We start from the raw sequence: 12,500 nt of genomic DNA, 5'->3' as shown, positions 1-12,500 counted from the left end.
GAAACCTTTTTATTTTGGGTATGTAATTTCGGTCTCCATGCCAAAAAAGGGGGGTTACTAGTAAGGGGTTAAAAAACACTCATTCTTGACATTACCTTTAAAACCAAATAAAAACATTGTTTCCCATTCTTCATTAAGATATTTGTCTTCAACTCCCAATTTACTTGCCATTAGTTTTATTTTTTTTATAAAACATTGTAACTCTGTACATTTAAAGAAAAGGTGCAGCACTCCCTCATCTTCCCTGTTGCATACCTTACATCTTGCATTACTTTCCAGACCAATTTTGCACAATCTCATTTCACTTAGTAAACAATTGTGTCTTAAAATGTAATCAAAATTTTCTAAGATTGGACTTTTCCACCAAGCTCTCAGATTCTGCCATATATTTTTTCTTTCCACGTTTGGATATATTCTTTGCCAATATTCTTCGGCTTTTGGTGTTATAAAAACATCTTTACATAAACAAGAATAAAACATTTTTAATGTACCATCTTTAAAGTCATATTGTTTATCATTGATTTTAAAAGCAACCACCATTCTATCGCTACAATTTGTTTGCATTTTTTCTCCTAAAATATTTATCCATTCTTTCGGTATTACCTCTTTCAATTTTTTAAATTGATTTTCTAAGACTGTTTTACTTTCATCATCATAATTTTCTACAATTGCATCCCTTATTACTTGCATAGGTACAAAGCCAGGTATCACTTCATACATGATATCTTTTACTTGCTTTATCCCTGCATTAAACCATTTTTTATAAAAAATGGTTTGATGTTCCCTTTTAATTGTATTATTTAAAAACAGTGGTTGTCTTAAAATCTCTTCCTTGCTTAAAGACATACAAACAACATTTTTTCTAAATTCACCCCAAGCTTTTACAACTTCTTTATAAAACTCTGGAATTCCATTCATCATGTTTTCTTTTAGTTTCATCCATAGAACATCATCTCCCATTTTTCCACATTTATCTAAAAAATATTTCATTACTCCCTTCGAAGCATATTTTCCATCTTTCCAATATTTATTAACAATTTTAATTCTTATACTTTTCATCCTTATAAATGGATCTATTAGACCTAGCCCTCCTTCCTCCACCTTTCCTATTAAAGTGTCATAAGCAATTTTTGCTGTTTTCCCTTCCCATAAAAAGTTTAAAACAATAGATTTCATTTTTTTATATATCCACAAAGGCAAGCTCACAGAACTCAGCACATACCACATTTTTGATAAAAACAAAGAATTGATAACTAAAACTTTCCCTTTTAAAAACAAATTTCTTAATTTCCAGAAATTCAATCTTTTTTCCATTCCTTTTAAAACCTCCTCCCATAATGCATCCCTTATTTCATTTTCATTTTCACCAACCCTTATACCTAAAATTTTCATATTCCTCTTCTCTTCCTTAAATTGTATTTTATTCGATACAACATTTGTTAATCCAACTCTCATGTATGTTGTTTTTTCTTTATTAACTTTTGCCCCTGTTCCTTTACAATATCTTTCTAAAATGTCCATTGCTAAATCTATACTTTTAATATCTTTTAAAAATAAATGTTGTGTCGTCTGCATATTGAAAAACTTTATGTTCTGATTCCGTTTCTTTTATCCATATTCCTTTTATGTTCTTTTCCTGGTCTATTGCCAGTCCTAAAGCTTCAGATACTAAAGTGTATAATAATGCTGACATAGGGCACCCCTGTCTGATCGATCTTGTTATTTTAAAATCTTCAGTTAAAAAACCATTTACTTTTACACAACTAGTTATATCTGTATATAAACATTTTATCCAATTTAAAAAATTCTCTCCAAACCCAAATCTCTCCATTACATCTATCAAATATTTGTGTTCAACTCTATCAAATGCTTTTTCCAAATCCACACTTATTATATATCCTGTTTCTTTTTTCTCCTTCATGTACCATATTAGATCTCTTATATTGTTGATAACATCAGTGATATCTCTTTTTAGAACAGCATATGCTTGATTTGTTGTAATAATGTTTGGTACTACTATTTTCAGTCGATTTGCTAAAATTTTAGCTAATATTTTATAATCTGTATTTAACATGCTTAGTGGTCTGTAATTTTTTAAATCCCCCTTATCCCCTTTTCTCTTGTAAATTATTTTCACCATACCTTTCTTCATACTATTAGTTAAATTTCCTTTCCTGAAAATATATGTATATACTTCATTTAAAATTGGACATAAAACACCCTTAAAAACCTTATAAAATTCAGCTGGTAAACCATCTATTCCTGGACATTTACCATTTTTCAATTGATCAATTGCTGTTCCTATTTCTAATTCCGTAATCCCCCTCTCACACATTTCCTTGTCTTCCTCTTTAACTTTAACATTTATTTTTCTTAATAAAAATTCCTCATCTTCTAAAACCACCTCATTTTCGGTGAATAAATCTTTATAGAATCTTTTAATTTCTCCTAAAATCCCTTCTTTATCTTCTACAGATTTCCCATCTTGTATTTTAATACTTGTTATTATATCCGCTCTCTGTCTTGTTTTTTCCAGTTCATAGAAATATTTTGTACTCCTTTCTCCTTCTACAATGTCTTTTGCCCTGCTTCTAATTATTGCTCCTTTGCACTTTTCTTCTTCTATTTTCCTTAATTCTTCCTGTAATTCCATTATCTTATCAATATCGTGCACATTTACTTTCCTCATCTCTTCATCCCACTCTTTTTTGATCTTCATTTCTTTCATTCTTTTCGCTTTCTGTATTTTTTTAGAATATTCTATTGAAAATTGTTTTAATCTAAACTTTAAACTGTCCCACCAAAAACCTTTTTCCATTTCATACATTTCATCATTAATACTATTAATTATTATGCTCTCTATTTCCATTTTGTACACTTCCATTTTTAGCAGTTCTGTATTTAATATCCATACCCCTGGCCCTTTATTAGTCTCATTAAAATTCATTGTTATCCATAAAAAATCATGATCACTTTCACTATAATTTTTATATAAAGCCTTCGTGACATAATGTACTTCTTCTTTCTTGCATAAAAATAAGTCTATTCTACTTTGCTTTAGAACGTTATCAACAATTTGTCTTCTTGAATATTCTCTTTTCATACCATTCATCTCTCTCCACACATCCACCATATTATTTTTCTCCATTATATTATATAGTTCATTCCTCCCTCTATCTCTTCTAAATTGCATTGAATCATCAATATCTATTCTCTGTATTACAGTATTAAAATCACCTAAAACAATAATGTTTTCATGTTTTTCTATTAAATCATTCAGATCCTTATAAAAGTTATATTTCTCTCTTTCCTCGTTAGGTGCATGTATGTTACACACTTTCATTTCTTTTCCATTACACAAGAATTTGACTATTATTATTCTTCCATTTGTGTCTTTGTAGTCTACATCAACTTTTTCAAATACCCCTTTTTTTATTAAAATAGCTACCCCTCTTTTCCTTCCTATATCACAATTAGTATACATTTCTCCATTCCACAATTTTCTTATTTCATCACTTATTTTATCTCCCCACCTCGTTTCTTGTAGACATAACACATCACTCTTTTTTGTCAGACACATCAATCTCTCAAACTTTTGACATTGGGATAAGCCTCTAGCATTAAGTGAAACAATACTTAGAGAGCTCATTAAAAAGGAAAAAACAGGATAAACCAATAACCACCACTCAATTAGATTCATTGTCTTTAAAGAAAACATGTCTTGCTTCCCCCATTTCCACTTTTCCTCCTTTCCTTTAGTTCTTCTCTTCTTATTTTCTGCTTTTTAAGAACCTGTTGAATGTCTACGCCACCTTTTGTTCTTGCCTTTACCCCTCTATTCAGTCTTTCTATTCCTTTATTTTCCAATCCAAAAATCCTCCCCCCATTTTCCACTTCTCTTACCTCCGGCAGTATCTTCATTCCCTTATCCTCATTCTTTTCTTGACCTTTTTCATAGTCCATCCCATTCGTGTCCTCTTCTTCCTTTTCCTTAGAAAAGTCTTTGTTAGTCAGATTTCTTTCCTCTTTGTCTACTCCTCCCATCTCCATTCCTTGTTCTCCATCCTTGTTCTTTTCTTCATTCTCATCTTTGTTGGTTTCCTCCTCTTCCTCATTGTCCTTTTCATCTTCTTCTCCTTGAGTCTGCCGCAGTGAATCTTTTAAATGCTCAGTTGCAGTATCTCCCATCACCTCCTGTACATCCATATTTGTGTCCTCATTTACCTCATGGTCCATCTTACATCTGCATCTCATGATTGCTTTGTCGCAGCCTTGGCACCGTGGGACTTTGCAGTCCCGCGCATAATGCCCCTGCTCAAAACAGTCTCGACATTTGAATTGCGGACAGTCCTTTTTCTCATGTTCCACACTTACACAGATCCTGCATGTCTTCAGCTGGTTATCATGAATCACTCTGTAGTACTGCACTCCTTCTTCAGTCATGAACCTGGTATTATATGGCAAAGATGTCACTTCTTGTGGAAACTTTACCTTTAGAAAACGTGTTCCGTCCGCCACTGTTGTCCCCGGATGATATCTTCTTCTTAGAGGCAAAATGGGAGTTACTCCCCAATTTATCAGTTTTTGAATAATTTCCTCATCTTCTATATAGCTAGGCAGACTCAAGAAAGATACCATTCTTTCTGTTGCACACAATTTCCTTATCTCACATTCTTTTCCGTTAATCATGATTCCATTCAACAGTGAATCACAGTCCAACTCACTTTCCATAGTCATTTCAAATTCATTGTTATTCTTTCTTCTTAGTCCGATCAGTTTTCCAATTCCTACTTTCTCTTCAACTGATTTAATGATCATTATTACTGTTGTGTTTTCTATATCTTTTATAGTCATTGTTAATGTTGCTTCTTTTCTGTATTGCCTCTGATACTTTGTTTGTTGGCTCAACTTCTTTATCATTTGCTGACGTTGAGATAAATCATTTCTTTTTTCTCCAACTCCTTTATTAGTTCCAGTACCTTCATTTGTTTGTAGTTCTGTTTTTCTGTCCTGTCCGTTTGTTTTTCCATCTGGTCTTCTCCTTGAAACCACCTTTGCCCATGTTTCATTCCTGCTTTCACCATTGTCTTCATTTATATTCCTTTCCATCTCGTCTGCAACATATCCTGATTCTCTGTTCCCCATCTCATTTCCTTTTGCCAGTCCGTGTCCTTTGTCCGTTAAATCCGTCATTTTGTTAAATGAAAACCCCAAACAGTATAAACTGTTTGGGGTTAAAAAACAACAACTAAACTAATATAAACTCAAAACACACAAACAAAAGGAAAAAAAAAAAAAAACTAAACCAAACTACAAAATGGAAGAGCCTCTCTCTTCCTACTACTGCCAACTCACTTCCTGTTGCACTCTAGCGCCCTCAGGTTGGTATGGCCGTAAGCGAAGACTGCTGCAAAGAGAGGGCTATTTAAAGACCAGCCCATCTAATCGCCAGTACATTATATAAGTAGGAAAGAAAACCCAAAAGCTTAAAGCACCTGGTATACCTAGGCAGTCTCTCATCCAAGTACTAACCAGGCCTAAACCTGCTAAGATTCAGAGATCGGGCATTGACTCTTTTTTTTTTTTTTTTTTTTTTTGCCAAAGTTTTTAAATAAATCGTGAAATTTTCCAAAAAGTTTAAAGCACCTGGTATTCCTAGGCAGTCTCTCATCCAAGTACTAACCAGACCTAAACCTGCTAAGATTCAGAGATCGGGCATTGAATCTATTTTTTAGCAAAATTATTATATACTAAGTGAAACATTTCCAAAAAGCTTACAGCACCTGGTATTCCCAGGCGGTCTCCCATCCAAGTACTAACCAGGCCCAAACCTGCTTTGCTTCCGAGAGCAGACGAGATCGGGCATAGCCAGGTTGGTATGGCCGTAAGCGAAGACTGCTGCAAAGAGAGGGCTATTTAAAGACCAGCCCATCTAATCGCCAGTACATTATATAAGTAGGAAAGAAAACCCAAAAGCTTAAAGCACCTGGTATACCTAGGCAGTCTCTCATCCAAGTACTAACCAGGCCTAAACCTGCTAAGATTCAGAGATCGGGCATTGAATCTATTTTTTTGCAAGATTATTATATAAATCGTGAAATTTTCCAAAAAGTTTAAAGCACCTGGTATTCCTAGGCAGTCTCTCATCCAAGTACTAACCAGACCTAAACCTGCTAAGATTCAGAGATCGGGCATTGAATCTATTTTTTAGCAAAATTATTATATACTAAGTGAAACATTTCCAAAAAGCTTACAGCACCTGGTATTCCCAGGCGGTCTCCCATCCAAATACTAACCAGGCCCAAACCTGCTTAGCTTCCGAGAGCAGACGAGATCGGGCATAGCCAGGTTGGTTTGTTCATAAGCGAAGACTGCTGCAAAGAGAGGGCTATTTAAAGACCAGCCCATCTAATCGCCAGTACATTATATAAGTAGGAAAGAAAACCCAAAAGCTTAAAGCACCTGGTATTCCTAGGCAGTCTCTCATCCAAGTACTAACCAGACCTAAACCTGCTAAGATTCAGAGATCGGGCATTGACTCTTTTTTTTTTTTTTTTGCAAGATTATTATATAAATCGTGAAATTTTCCAAAAAGTTTAAAGCACCTGGTATTCCCAGACAGTCTCCCATCCATGTACTAACCAGGCCCAAACCTGCTAATATTCACAGATTGGGCATTGACTCTATTTTTTGGCAAAATTATTATATACTAAGTGAAAAGTTTCCAAAAAGCTTACAGCACCTGGTATTCCCAGGCGGTCTCCCATCCAAGTACTAACCAGGCCCAAACCTGCTTAGCTTCCAAGACCAGACGAGATCGGGGATAGCTTTTTTTTTTTTTTTTTTTTTTTTTTTTTTTTTTTGGTATTCCCAGGCGGTCTCCCATCCAAGTACTAACCAGGCCCAAACCTGCTTAGCTTCCGAGATCAGACGAGATCGGGCATAGCTTTTTTTTTTTTTTTTTTTTTTTTTTTTTTTTTTTATTTACAGTCAAAATACAAGTTGTGTACAAGACTTTAAAGCTGTTACAGGGAAATTTTCATAAAAACAAAAGCATTTCACAAAAGCATTTTTCCAAAATATGCATAACACTAAAAACCAAAAACATCTAAATTCACAAATTCATCAAATTCTTTAATCTTCTCTTGGCATATAAAAGTGCTTTTGTTTTAAAATATATGTAACCTCCTTCGTAAAAATTCCATAAAAATCCCCCATCTTGTTTTCCAGTTTAAAATAACTGTACAGCATTTTTACATAATCTTCAACCAACTGTTTAAAAATCAACCATAGGTTAGCAATAAAATCTCTGTTTTTGACTACATTCCTTCTTTTCCATATTGCCTTTTTGGCCAAAATTAAAAACAAATTAATTAGTTTCTTGTTTGCTGTTTTCTCTGCCATTCCCAACATAAAAAATCTATTCCAGTTACAGTCCCCCTCATTATCTCTTAAGTCTTTGATTATTTCCTTTAATTCCTTAAAAAATGGGCTCAACTTCTCACAGAATAAAAACAAATGTAAAATTCCTTCATCTTCTTTTTTACAAACTCTGCATTGGGCATTAGTTTCTTTCTGCATTGCACACAATCTCATTTCAGTAAAAATCACATTTTGTCTAATAAAATAATCAAAACTTTGTAAATCCACATCCAACCATTTCCATGTCATGTTCTTCCATATATCTTCCTCTTCAATTTCATTAAAATGCCTTATCCATAACTGATTGGCAAGAGGTTTTTTAAAAACTCTATTTATAAAAAAACCCATAAAACATTTTAACAGAACCCAAATTAAAATTCACCATATTGTCTTTACATTTTAGAAACACGCTCATTTTCTTTTCTTTTTCTCCCTCCTTAATAATTTCTTCCAGCCATTGTCCTGGTATTGCTTTTTTTACTTGTTCATATTGTCTTTTTAAAACATTTACATTAAAGTCCTCCTTCTCCTCATCCATTGCATCTATGATCACTTGAAGTGGTAAAAATCCCTCTTTAAATTCCCATAAAACATCCCTCACCTTTACAAACCCTGCTTGCAACCACTTCTTAAAATAGATATCATACTCTTGCATCTTTATTTTCCCATTTAAAAACAGAGGTTGATTTAAAATCATTTCTCTCCCCTCCGGATTAAAATCCACCTCTGTTAAAAAAAGCCTCCAAGCGCTTAAAACCTCTTTGTAAAATGGTGGGATCCCCTCCATCATCCAATTCTTAAGCTTCATCCATAAAACATTTTCCCCCAAATTAAAATTCCCACATTTATTTAAATAAAGAGCCATCAATCTCTTCCACTCTGCTCTGTTCGTATCATCCAAATATTTTCTTACCACCTTTACTCTCATGCTTTTCATTTTTTGTTCTACATCTACCAAACCCATCCCTCCCTCCCCCGGTTTCCCAATCAGTGTAAAATATGCAATTCTTGGATGCTTTTTGTCCCATAAAAATTCTAAAACACATTTCTTTATTCTCTTAAAAACCCAGTCTGGCAATGGCATCACATGTAATGTATACCACATTCTAGATAACATTAGCATGTTTACAACTAAAATCTTCCCTTTTAAACTTAAAAACCTGCTTCTCCAGAAAATCAGTCTTCTTTCCATCCCTCCCACCGTCTCTTCCCACATACTGTCCGTAGCCTCCTTTTCATTCTTTGCTACAATTATTCCTAAAATCTTTATTTCTTGCACCTCTGTAAACTTGCAGACCCCTGTAAGAACCTCTGCCCTTCCATATTTCATGTATACAGTTTTTTCTTCATTTATCTTTGCACCCGAACCCTCACAATACAGTTTTGTTTTCTCCATCACTCTTTTAACACTTTCTACATTTTCAACCACAATTGTCGTGTCATCAGCATATTGAAATATTTTCTTTAATTCTTCTCCCTCTTCCATTTGTATTCCATTTATTCTTTTTTCTCTATTTATTAAAAGCCCTAAAGGTTCTGCTACCAATGAGTACAACTGCGCCGACAATGGACACCCCTGTCTTATGGATCTTAAAACTTTAAAAGGTTGAGTTAAAAAACCATTGCATTTTACTTTTGTAAAAATATCCCTGTATAAAACCGAAATCCATTTAATAAAATTATTCCCAAACCCAAATTCCTTTAAAACTGCAAATAAAAAGCCATGTTCAACTCTGTCAAAAGCCTTTTCAAAATCCATACTAATAACATAAGCACTTTTGCCTTTTTCTTTTATATACCCTGCTATATCTCTAATGCTGCTAGTAACATCTGCTATATCTCTCGCCTTTACTCCATACGCCTGGTTTGTTTCTATTATATTTGGCATGACATTTTTTAATCTGTTTGCTAAGACCTTGGCTAAAATTTTAAAATCAGTGTTTAGCATTGTAATGGGTCTAAAATTTTTCAGCTCAGTTTTGTCTCCTTTTTTCTTGTATATTATTTTCATTAATCCTAGCCCCATTCTTGGGCTTACTCTTTCTTTTTTAAAAACTTCTTCAAAAATTTCATTTAAAATCACGCTTACTTTTTCTTTAAAAACTTTGTAAAACTCACTTCCAATACCATCTACTCCGGGGCTTTTCCTCACTCTTAATTGATTTATGGCATGTATGATCTCTTCAGTTTCTATTTCCCTTTCACATATTTTTTTATCCTGTTCGCCAACTTTCCTTGTTATCTGTTGCAACAAAATATTCCTTTTTTCCTCATCTCCCCCCTCAGACTTAAAAAGTTCCTCATAAAATGATTTCACTTCTTTTAAAATCCCCTCTGTATCTGAGACCACCATTCCATTGCTACTTTTAAGTTCTTTAATTGTTTCCGCTCTCCCCCTGCTTTTCTCAAGATTAAAAAAGAATCTGTTACATTTTTCCCCTTCCACCGTATATTTTGCTTTGCTTCTCAACATTGCCCCCTTGCATTTCTCCTCTTCTATTTTTCTCAACGTATTTTCTATTTCAATTACTTTTTGCACATCTACTTGGTTTTTATTTAACTCCTCTTTTAGAGTTCTCCTTATTTCTCTCTCCTTGGTTCTTTTAACCTTTTGTAATAAATTACAGTAGTTCATAGAATATTTCTTAATATCATACTTAACATTTTCCCACCATTGCCTTTTGTCTTCCATATACATCAGGTCTTTTTTCCTCCCATCTAATATCATTTCAATCTCTTTTTTAAAACTTTCATTCTTTAAAACCTCAGTGTTTAAAATCCACACCCCAGGTCCCTTTGTTTGTCTTTTAAAATCCATCGTCATTAAAACCATTTTGTGATCGCTTAAGGTCGTTTCTTTGTAAAATATTCCATCAATGAAACATTCAAGATTTCTGGTACTTAAAAAATAGTCTATTCTGGTTTGGCACATAAAATTCCCCACCAACTGTCTTCTTGAAAATTCCTTCTTTTTTCCATTTCTTTCCCGCCACACATCAATCATATTTTTCTCTTCCATCAATGACCTTAATTCTTTTCTACCCCCATCCGATTTAAAAACCATCCCATTTGCCATATCCATTTTACTAAAAACAGTGTTAAAATCCCCTGCAATCACCACCTTCCCCCATTTTTCAATTACATCAGCTAAAACATTAAAGTATATTTTCTTTTCTTTTTCTCCATTGGGAGCATGCACGTTCACTAGAACAAATTTGTCTTCTTCCATTTCGATTTCTACCACCATACATTTTCCTTTTTTATCATTATATATAAGTTTTGTCTTTATACCTCTGTCTTTTCTTATTAAAACCGCCACTCCTCCTCCCATTTTTTCCTCTTCATTGTTAACAAGTAATTCCCCTTCCCATCTTTTTCTAATATCCTCCATAACATTCTCTTTCCAGTTTGTCTCTTGCAATAAAATCACATCTTCATTTCGACACAATTCCTTCACCTTTTCAAATTTATAAACATTCATTAATCCTCTAGCATTAAAAGTCACAATTTTCAGCACCATAAAATAAAATAAAAGCCATAAAATCCCCATTTTGTCAGTTCATTCACTCTCCTTCCTTTACCATTTCCCCACTGTCTTGTTTTTCATCACATCCTTGTTTTAATACTTTTCTTTTGGCTTTCTCTAAATTTGGTGTTACCTTAGTTTGTCTTCTTCTTTTATTGATTCCTGTAGTGCCGGCATCGTCGATGCATTCACTGTCTTTGTCCATTCTCCCATCCTCGCTGACCCACTCCTGATCCTCTGTCTTTTCCAGTTGAATCTGTAAAGTATCAGTTATTTCCATCAGTGACCCCGTTTCCTCACTGCACTGCGTTGATCCAATCCTTTCACTTTCCTCTTCAACGTCCGTGCTTGTGGTATCCTCTCTTGGTGTCCCTTCCGTGTTTTCGTTTAGCTCCTCTTCACCGGCTTCCTCATGCATCTGCCCACACCCCTGCTCTTCCTCCTGATGTTGTTCTCCGAACCAGCACTCGCACTTGTTTAACACAAGCCTGCAGTCCGGGCACCTCACCGCATTACAGTCCCTCGCGAAATGTCCCCTTTCCGAGCACTTATAGCATTTGAAGTCAGGACAGTCCTTCATCATGTGTTCAGGGCTCATACATAACCTACAGGTTCTCACCTGCTGGCTATGTATCACCCTGAAATACTGAGGTCCTTCTTCCGTCTCCATTCTCGTGCTGTAGGGCAGGGAAGCCACCTCTTTTGGAAACCGTACTCTCAGGAACCTCGTTCCATCCTCAATGCGGGTGCCTGGGTAGAATCTCCTTTTGATCTGTGAGATAGGAGTCACCCCCCATCCCTCCAGCTTCTTTAAAATATCGTCATCCTCCAAGTAAGCAGGCAGATGCATGAAAGATACAGCAAAATCCTTATTGTTCAACTTTTTAATTTCACAAGTCTTTCCTTTAATCATCAATCCTTCTTCCAGTTTCTCAATATCTTCCTCTTTTTCCAATGTAATTTCATATTGTTTCATCATTTTTGGTCTTACCGCTAGTATGCTAGTCACTTCGATCTTGTCTTTCAATGCTTCTATAATGTCCTCTGCTCTCCCATCTTGTACTTCCGTCAAATCAATCACTACCGTTGCTTCCTTGGTATAGATCCGTTTCATTCGCCTTTCTGGGTAATCCTTTTCTCGTTGTCTTTGATCCAGTCCATTTTCAGTTAGCTGCCTTGTCTTTTTTGCCAAATCCATGTCTGTAGCCGTTAATCCGTCCATTTTAACAAAAAACAAAAAACTAAAACGATCCCTCCCAAACAGCAAAGCTGTTGGGAGGACAAATAACAAAAATAACACAAAAAACTAGAAACAAAAATACTTATCTTGAACAAAAACAACGCAAAAAAACAACACAAAAGTTTGGGTGAGCCTTTCTCACCTCCCTATAGCCAACACACTTCCTGTTTCTCACTAGCTCTCTAGCGCCCTCAGGTTGGTATGGCCGTAAGCGAAAATTGCTCCAAAGACAGGGCTATTTAAAGACCAGCCCATCTAATCGACAGTACATTATATAAGTAGGAAAGAAAACCCAAAAGCTTAAAGCACCTG

General features: G+C 34.8%; 1 non-coding gene and 1 pseudogene across 1 annotated transcript; both read right to left on the bottom strand.

Annotated features, from left to right (window-relative positions):
• Positions 1-5,771: 5,771 nt before the first annotated feature.
• LOC127943712 (5S ribosomal RNA) lies at positions 5,772-5,890 on the bottom strand. The gene has a single exon (XR_008149863.1). It is a non-coding gene; the product is annotated as a 5S ribosomal RNA (ribosomal RNA).
• Positions 5,891-6,247: 357 nt separating this feature from the next.
• Positions 6,248-6,366, bottom strand: LOC127943592 (uncharacterized; annotated as a pseudogene).
• Between the last annotated feature and the right edge of the window lie 6,134 nt (positions 6,367-12,500).

The sequence above is a fragment of the Carassius gibelio genome, chromosome A22 (genome assembly GCF_023724105.1).
Source record: "Carassius gibelio isolate Cgi1373 ecotype wild population from Czech Republic chromosome A22, carGib1.2-hapl.c, whole genome shotgun sequence".
NCBI classification, from domain to species: domain Eukaryota; kingdom Metazoa; phylum Chordata; class Actinopteri; order Cypriniformes; family Cyprinidae; genus Carassius; species Carassius gibelio.
Note: the sequence above shows the minus strand (reverse complement) of the source record. Positions and strands in the feature narration are given on the sequence as shown.